Below are 9,732 nucleotides of genomic sequence, written 5' to 3' on the forward strand. Positions count from 1 at the left end.
AACCAGCGCCTCTCATGTAAAAAGCCTGGGATATAATCCTCCATTAAGGACTGTGGGTAAACTGCACCTAAATTACTGAAATAACATCTACAAAACCACATTTTGTCCTCACTCTCCTCCTCCCCACCTCCCGCTACTCCCTGCTCTTCCTCTGGCCTTTCTTCGACCAGCCCGCCTCCCTCATTTTCTGCCATTCCCCTGTTCTCCGCTGACGAGATTTCTAGACAAGTCCAATCTATGAAAGTCTTGTCAAGACAGGTTCACCCATGTTACTCCAAAACCATCTAGGACCACATTGACACCCTGGGTGCTGCCCTGGCTGACTTCTGCAACCACTCCTTTGCCACTGGAGTCTTCCCTTCCCCCCTGAAGCATTCCCTTGTGCACCCTCTTCTTATCAAACCCTCTGCTGACCCCTCTTGCCCGGCTAACTATCACCCAATTTCCATCACTCCCTTCCTGGGCAAGCTCCTGGAGAAATTGGCCATCTCCCAACTTATTCTCCACATTGAATCTGTTGGCTGCCTTCATGACCATCAGTCTGGCTTCAGAGCTGCCAGAAGCACGGAAACTGCTCTCCTGAACATCTGTGAAGACTTGCTCTCCAACCTTGACTCTACACCCCCGGTGTCCTCATCTTGCTTGATCTCTCTTCTGCCTTTGACACTGTCATCCATGCCATCCTGCTAAATTGTTTCCGTGATAATCTTGGTATCACCGGTTAGGCACTGGCGTGGCTGATTTCCTTCCTCTCTGACCGACCCTCCCAGGTCCAACTTGGGTCCTTCCTCTCAGCTATCTTTTTCTCTACCTGTGGTGTCCCCCAGGGGTCTAACCTCTCTCCCTGGCTTTTCAACCTCTACCTGGCCCTTTGTTGCCCACTGCATTGCTGCTTTCTGCCCCAACTTTCAGTGCTATGCAGATGACACTCAGCTCATCTTCAGGCTACCTTCAGCCTCCTCTTCTCCCTCCCTCATCTCTGACTGTCTGACTGCTATTCAGGAGTGGTGTGCCACAAATGACCTCTGCCTTAATGCCAGTAAGACTGAGATTCTCCTCATAGGCACACCCACTCCCTCCTTTCCTGTCCCACTCTGGCCAGCCTCCCTTGGCCCTCCTCCTGCTCCCACTTGTGTGGCAAAAAAACTCTGGGTCATGTTCGACTCCACACTCTCCTTCTCTCCTCACATCTCTGACATCTCCAAGAAGTCACACTACCAACTCCTCCTCCTCAGAGGTATTCTTCCTTTCCTCTCCTTCCCCCAGAAGCTCACTGTCTCCAGAGCTCTGATTCTTTCTAAACTAGAATACTGCAACAGCCTCTATCTAAATCTGCCTGCCTCGACTCTCTGCCCTCTGCAACTCATCCAAAACAGGACTGCGAGACTTGTCCTTGGCCTCAAGCCCAGGGATCATATCTCTCCAGGACTGAAATCTCTGCACTGGCTCCCAGTGGCTGCGAGGATTAAGTTGTTCAAAACCCTTTGCATTGTCCACAAGGCCTTCTGGGGCTTGGGGCCCCAATATCTGCAACTCTCTCTTCCTAAATATCTCTCTTCTCGAGCTCTTTCGCTCATCCGCCTCCAACTCCCTCAGGGTCCGTCACTTCACCAAGCAACGAGTTGGTGGTAGATTTCTTTCTTTGGCTGGTGTCTCCCTCTGGAACAGCCTCCCTGCCTCCCTGAAGCATGAGGAGAACCATCTTCGGTTCCGGAAGCTCCTTAAAACCCACCTCTTTGCTTCTGATTTCTCTCCCCCTCTCCCCTGCTGAAGTCCTGATGTACTGTTACTGCAGGGTTACCTGGCCACCCCTCTGATTTTTGGGCCAGTGCCCTTCCATTTGCACGCCTGCACTGCTTACCAGGCAACCCCTGCACCCAAGGACTGTGTCTGTATCCCCACCGTCCCCCCACCTGCACTTGTTCTGCTCTCACCCTGCACTTGCCACCAGCTGGCCGTTCCTTTATTTATCTTGTTATTTATTATCCTATGTACTGCACTTTCCCTCCCCCCGCCCCCCTGCACTTTTGTTTGCCCCCTTCCCCTGCACTTGCTCGATCTGAATGACACCTGGCCTAGTAGGATCGTTGTCTGTCTTCCCTCTGTTCCCCCTCCCTTGCCTCGTCGCGCCTTGAAACACTTGTGTATAGACACGTTATAAATGCCATATCATATCATATCAAAGACATTAGGAAATAAAACCTTCTTTCATAAAACAAAGAGGAACACAGAGAGCAACACCTACCATCTACCCAGGAGAAAAACTGATCAACTGGAGCAAAGCCTCTTATAGGAGAGTTAATTCAAACTCCTAATTAATTCAACTGATATTCAAATTGACCAATAAGGGATGACCTACCACGAAAGGCTATGCGGTAAGCACTATTTTCCCGAATGGAGAAGCTGGAAGATCCAACCAATCAGTAGTCGTTGGCTAGTGGAGAAAGGTCTGAATAAAAAGAGAGCCAATTCAATTACATGTTGTCTCAGCTGGGGACTGGTTCCCTCTCTCGCTGGTTTGTGTAAAACAGTGGTGAGGAAGCCTGAGCAGGGGTAGGCAGGCTATCTTGTTCCTGGTAGCTATCCTGCTGTGCTGAAGAGGGAAATCTGAGGGAGCCCAGCTGAACCCAGAGGGGGAGAAGGGGCCTTTAGCCCTCTGATCAAGGAACCCAGAGGAGCTGGAAGAATGGTAGCTATTGCTAGCCTATGGAAGGGGCTAGGCCACCTAAAGTTCCCCAGTGAAGGAGGGACTGTGGACGGCCTGACTAGTCTTGGAGGGAAAGAGGTGAGGAGGAGTGAGTCTAGTTCAAAGGAGTCACACAAGTGGCTCAACCCCTGGTTGTGGATACCCCATGAGAGGGCATGAAACTGAAGATACAACTAGAGAGGGGAGCGAGAGTCAAGAGACCTCAAGAGAAGGGGAAAGAGATTGAAGATACCCTAAGAGAGGAAGAGAAAGCGAGGATACACTTGAGCAGGGATAAAAGAGAGAAATAAGAGAAAATATCCTGAGTCAAGAGAAAGAGTGTTGTAAGCGATATTCAATCAACACTACAGCCAAGTCAATGCCTAGTCTGGGATGCTGAGGAAAACCCTTATTAATGTATTTTTATGTCTAGTTCAGTACTCTGGATGACCACCCTTGTATAACACCCCCCTCTTAGAATCCCCCTGGCCCCACTGAGCCAAGAAGTAGGTTTGTTTTGCAAATTAAAAGGTTTATTTGAGAATTTAAACAATATATATATATCACACTTTATAATAAATTAATATCTGATAGTACACTTAGACATATGATGTTGATCAACAATGGGTAATCTGGCACTAGCACACTTCTTTACAATCAATGAGGAGTTAGTATAGGATGGATAAAGTAGCAAAAATACTTTTATGATTTCAAGGGAAAAGCAATGAGGAATAAAATGCAGTACAGAAATACTTTATATGATTTTAGCAAAAGATAAGATAATCACTTTTTCTCTGGCAATTCACCCCCCTCCCCTATGCAATGTAAGAAATGGAAGGAGATCGAAAGAGGAGCACACAGTTCTCAGGAATGCAATCAAATACAATACGAAATTCAGTTCCCCCCCAGCAAGCTTCGAGGAAACAGGTAGGAGTTTGAAACACAGGCCCAAAATGCTTTTTAAATGTGATGGCAATGGATGGGAAAATGTGCCAACTGATTTTAATTCCCTCTAGAGATTCAGGGTGCGTGGGAGATGCGTGTTGGTATTAGTTCAGGCTCACTTTAGCAATGCTCTATGAGTTACTACCAAGTTGCAATGGATTTTAACAAAAGAAAGAATGGAGCTGCTATTTTGACAAGTGGAGAAATTGAGCCAAATCGCAATCGTGGTTAAATTTCGTTCCTAGCCCAAACGGTTCCAGAGATACGGACGATTAAATAAAGGTAGTTTTTCGGATTTAAAGTAAAACTCTAAATGACAGGTGACCGCTTGCAGCTGCAGAATTGACAGGTGACAGTTGTGCAGCTTTAAAAATGACAGATGACACGATTTCTAGGAGGCAGTTCTACTTAGGTTAAAATAGTTTGGATTAGATTATTTTAACTAAGAGATTGGTTCTGCACAGTTCTGCTAGGTACTCACAATATAAATTTGAACTAGGCCTTGTCACGGATCTGGTCAACACGTCCGGCTGCGGTTCTGTCTGCTCGGCGTGTCAATCAGGCACCGGTTCTGCTCACAGCGATCTGGGTCAGCTCTGCTCTGCTGGTCTAGCCTCTCTGGATTCTGGAGGTAACACTGCTTTCTGGGTACTGCTACAAGGTTCTTGCAAAAATTCTCGGCAAAACTTCAAAACAGCTCGCCCGGCTGTTGAATAGTTTGGTTAGTTTTGAGGCCTGCTGAAGAGGATTCAGCTGGTGGATTCAGGCCTCTCTGCTACAAATTCTGGAGTTAATTTCTGCTACAGGTTCTGGAGATTGATGGATTTGAAGTCTGAATCTCTGGATGTGAAGTCGTCGGTCAGCATGCTCCGCAGCAAATGGAATTGAATCTCTCTACCTGTCCCAGCAGTCTCTTTTTATGTGTTTTGGAAAGTGGGTGTGTGCGTTGGTCATAACTAAACCTGCCCCTCTCACTTATCATTAGCCAATTCCTCCTCTCTCCCTTGATTGGAGGAAGGAAATGTGAGTCAGAGTGATGCTGTAGGTTTTATGGTCAGAGGAACCTCCCCTTGTCAGATTGCACACAAATCTATTTCTGACCCAAATACATATTTATCTATGTACCATTTTCTAATATTATAGGTCCAGTTAACATATTTTCTGTAGCACCAAACCATCCGATCCCTGTCTTTGTACGATGTTGTGTCCACTGATGATAGAATTCTCCCCTTTTCATCCAGATAACGACCTCTAAACCTTTCCAGATTTTACACAAATGTGCACCAGGGATATGGGTTACAGGTGATAAAGTGTCAGATTTTTAACATGCATACATTTGGTGTGAGACCCTATTTTCCGTTAGCAACCCCCCAGAATACACCACAGGGTCCTAACGCCTCTTAAAATGTTCACAGAAAAATCACAAAAATAATGATATTACTTATATAATTCTGACAAGTCCGCACTATGAGTTATCTATCTTTTTTAAATTATGCTCTGGTCAAAAAGGGGTGTGGCTTCCCACATCACAGGGTGGAATAACTGGTTTATCCACTTCCCCCAAGCCAGCTTGTTGTTAGGCCACTTACCTGGGGGGAGACGAGACGCTCCCGGTCCTGGCGGATCTATCCGAGGTTTCGGTTAGCAGGGAGAGGAGTCTCCCGGTGCCCGAATCCTCAGATAGTATCCGTTGCGCGCATGCGCCACAGCCCGCGGAGTCCAACGGCTTGCGCTTCAAGCCTCGTTGTCGCTCCGGGGTTACGGGCTGCGCATGCGCAAGGCGGCCTGCGTTCCACGCCTCGGCTTCATGCCGAGGGATGTAAATAGCGGCTGTGTCGGGAAACGAATCGCGTCTTAACGCGGTTCGTTCCTGACCAGCCGTAGCAGCGCCTACCTTCTGTTTTGCTACAGTTTTGCCTCCAGCCTGGGTTCCTGTTCTTGGTCCTTTTGCCTGCTTGCCTTCCTGGGTCCGGTCCACGTTGGCTCTCCCGGATTCCAGCCCTCTTTGGGTTATTTGGGAGCCTTTCCTTGCTGCCTACCAGGAATCAGTCTCTCTTGCCTTTTGGACTCACCCTGCATTCGCTCACCCCTTGGTTTCTAAGACTTTCCTGCTACCATCGGCAAGCCAATCCCTATTCCCAGATCTCCTGCCTACTGGGTTTCCTTTTGCTCTCTGTGGTACCTTGCCCATTCATGTAATCCAACCTATTGGTTGTCACCGCTCCCAGAAGAATCGGTGCACTTACCTGGTACCTTTAGCCAGTGATCAGTCCTTCAGCCTGGCCTCTCCAGTACAGACATCATCCAAGAGTCCCGCCACTACAGGTGCTGTCCGACCCAGGGACACACACCTTAACAGATTAAGACGCCTACCAATCTGTACTGATCCAGGGATGGATGACATTGAGGAATTAAGAACTGAGATCTGAGCCTTACGAGCCGAGATGACGGCACTCCACCAAGAGAATTTGGCCTTACGGCAGATGGTTGTTCAAGGGTCCGGAGCAAATATAACGCCAGAGTCTGTGATGGCACAGACCAGCCCAGTGAAATTTGATGGAGATCCCAGACGAGTAGCAGAGTTCTGCAATCATTGCCGGATTCATTTTTTGTGTCGCCCAACCCATTTCAATCAGGACAAAGCCAAGATTGGATATATATTAGGTAACCTGGTTGGGAATGCGTTGGCTTGGGCTACGCCCCTTGTTGTAGCCAAGAGTCCGATTCTGGAGGATTTTCTAGCCTTCGAGAAGGCCTTTTTGGACGTCTTCCAGTCACCAAATCTAGCAGCAACAGCACAGAACCAGTTAATGGACTTAAGACAAGGCACCAGTGATATCATTGCCTATATCAGTCGTTTCCGCCAGTTAGCCACAGATTCCCAGTGGCCAGAAGTTACCCAGAAAACCCTCTTTCGTAGAGGATTAAGGGAAGAGTACAAAGACGAATTGTTACATATCCCAGAACCTGAGACCTTACAGGCACTACAAGAACAAGTCCTACGTATTGATCATAGATTGACGGAGAGGCGAAATGAGCGACGCAGATCTGACAACCGCTTCCCAGAATCCTGCCAGATATTCCCAAAGCCCAAGGCTCACAAGAACCAGCATCCGAACCCATGCAATTGGGAGCTCTGAGAGGACCCCTGTCAGAAGCTAAAAGAAAAGAAGAAGAGATCTCCGGTTGTGCCTGTACTGTGGGGCCTCAGGGCATTACCTTTCTACGTGCCCACAACGTCCTCTCCGTAGGTCGGAAAACTAAACGGCCTGTCGTATGTAGGGAAGGCGACGACAGGCCCCTCTTCCTGGATATCAGTCCTTCCAGAGAACGACCGGGAGAAACAACCCATGCAGCCAGTAGTCCTCATGGCCTTGAGGCTCAATGTTACCTGGGCGAGAAATGACCCTGTAGAAGTCCTCGGGCTGCTGGATTGTGGGGCTTCCGGGAATTATATCGATGCTGACTTCGCAGCCAAGACCGGGATTGCTTTGTTACAGAAAAGTTGCGCCTCCAAGGTGGAGGTCATTGATGGCATTCCTCTGTCTTCCGGACCGGTTCATCAGCATACTGGGACACTACAACTTCAAATCGAGGAGCACCGGGAATTGATTTCTCTTGACGTCATCAAGACTCCTTCGTATCCAATCATCCTGGGTTTGCCTTGGTTGTTACATCACAACCCCAGTATTAACTGGGAGACCAGGACACTGGAATTCTGTTCAGTCCGTTGCAAGCAGGAATGCTTTGACCACTATCATCTGGCTCTGAAGGCCTCGTCTTCCACTCAGACCGAAGTAGGTAACAGAACTGGTCTCTACTCGGTCACTACGATACCAACTGAATACAGGGAATTCCACGAGGTATTCTCTGATCCCAAAGAGATTCCATTGCCTCCGCATAGAAGCTTCGATTGTTCGATAGAGCTTCTTCCTAACACAACAATACCACATGGCAAGGTCTACTCCCTAACTGTGCAAGAAAAGGAAGCTCTCCAGGAATATCTACAAGATTGCCTCCAAAAGGGATACATCGTACCCTCCACATCTCCTGCGGGATTTCCTTTGTTCTTTGTTAAGAAGAAGGAGGGCACTCTTCGGCCATGCATTGACTATCGTCAATTAAACGACATCACTAAGAAAGACCGGTACCCGCTCCCCTTGATACGCACCATTATGGAGTCATTACATGAAGCCCGGGTGTTCACGAAGCTGGACCTTAGAGGGGCCTATCATCTTGTGCGGATTCGAACCGGTGATGAGTGGAAAACCGCATTTAAGACTCCGATGGGCCATTACGAGTATCGCGTGATGCCATTTGGGTTGTGCAATGCCCCCTCCATATTCCAACGCTTTATGGATAACATCTTTGCTGATTTGATCGGAGTATCAGTCTGGGTTTATCTGGATGATATCCTTGTGTATTCCAAAGACCGCAATGAACACTTAGTTCAAGTCCAAGAGGTTCTCAAGAGGCTACAGCTGAACCATCTGTATGTCAAGCCTGAAAAGTGTCTTTTTCATCAAGCTCAAGTGGAGTTCCTGGGTTATGTCATCAGTGCTACGGGAATACATATGGACCCTGCGAAAGTCCGTGCCATCCTGGAATGGAAACCTCCCAGAGACCGACGATCCTTGCAACGCTTCCTTGGGTTTATAAACTTTTATCGGCGATTCATTCCATCATTTCCAAATGGGCAGCCCCGCTCTCTAACTTGACCAGCAATAAGAGATCCTTTTCGTGGGAACCGGAGGCCGCTGCTTCCTTTCTGCGGTTAAAAGAAGCCTTTAGCACCTCCCCCATTCTTCAACATCCACGGGAGGATAGACCCTACATTGTTGAAGCAGATGCATCGGATTATGCTGTGGGAGCAGTATTATTGCAATTGGATCCAGATGTAGAGATGGAGCTTCCCTTAGCTTACTATTCCAGAAAACTTACCGCCGGTGAGCGAAATTATCCCATCATCGAGAAGGAGCTCCTTGCCATCAAGACTGCTTTCGAAGAGTGGCGCCACCATCTATTGGGAGGACGTTTCCCTGTAGAAGTGCGTACCGACCACCGCAACCTACAGTTTGTACGTTCATTACAATGTAGAACATCACGTCAGGCGCGATGGGCCTTCTTCTTTTCGCAATTTGATTTCCACATCACATACATACCCCACAACAAGAACGTCAAGGCTGACGCGTTATCCCGCTCACTGGAGGATGACATAGCACAAGAAAACAAGGGAGAGCTTGTGCTAGCCCCGAAACACTTTCTTCTGGCTCTTACACCTTACCTACAGAGAGACGCTCAGGAGACCGCTGCGGACCCGAGACGTACAACTTTATTGAAGAACCCGCAAGTGAGCAAAAAGGACGGCCCCCTGCTCTTCCGAAATAGATTGGACGTACCCTCTGAAGAACTCCGTAGGGCCGTATTGCAAGGGCTAGATGATTCTAAGGTTGCAGGACATCGTGGGGTACGCGCTACACAGGAGAAGATAGCCCGTCAATTCTGGTGGCCTGGCTGGGCTAGTCAAATCAAGCAATATGTGGAGACCTGTCCAGTATGTGCCCAGGTCAAGACACCTAGACAGAAACCTGTAGGCCTATTGCAACCCACTGAAATTCCACCTTACCCCTGGCACACACTTGCCACAGACTTTATAGTGGATCTGCCAAGCTCCGAGGGTCAGACTTGCATCATGGTAGTAGTGGACTGCTTCACCAAGATGGCACATTTCGTCCCCTTTCCGAAAATACCCACAGCTGCTCAGATGGCCCAGTCTTTCTTACAGAACATCTATCGTCTACATGGCTTGCCAGAGAAGATTATATCTGATCGGGGCTCTCAATTTGTATCCGCCTTCTGGGGTCAACTCTGTCGCCATTTGAGTATACACAGGGCTCTCAGCTCTGGCCACCACCCACAGACCAACGGGCAGACGGATAGAACCAATCAGACTTTGGAACAATACCTACGCTGTTTCACTAATGCTTCCCAATCCAATTGGGTGTCTAATCTAGCTTTGGCAGAGGTAGCCTATAACAACTCCATGCACTCAGCTACTGGGTTTAGCCCTTTCTATTGTTCTTCCGGCCTACACCCCAAAC

This window comes from Ambystoma mexicanum, chromosome 8 (assembly GCF_040938575.1).
Source record: "Ambystoma mexicanum isolate Mex_15411 chromosome 8, UKY_AmexF1_1, whole genome shotgun sequence".
Taxonomy (NCBI): domain Eukaryota; kingdom Metazoa; phylum Chordata; class Amphibia; order Caudata; family Ambystomatidae; genus Ambystoma; species Ambystoma mexicanum.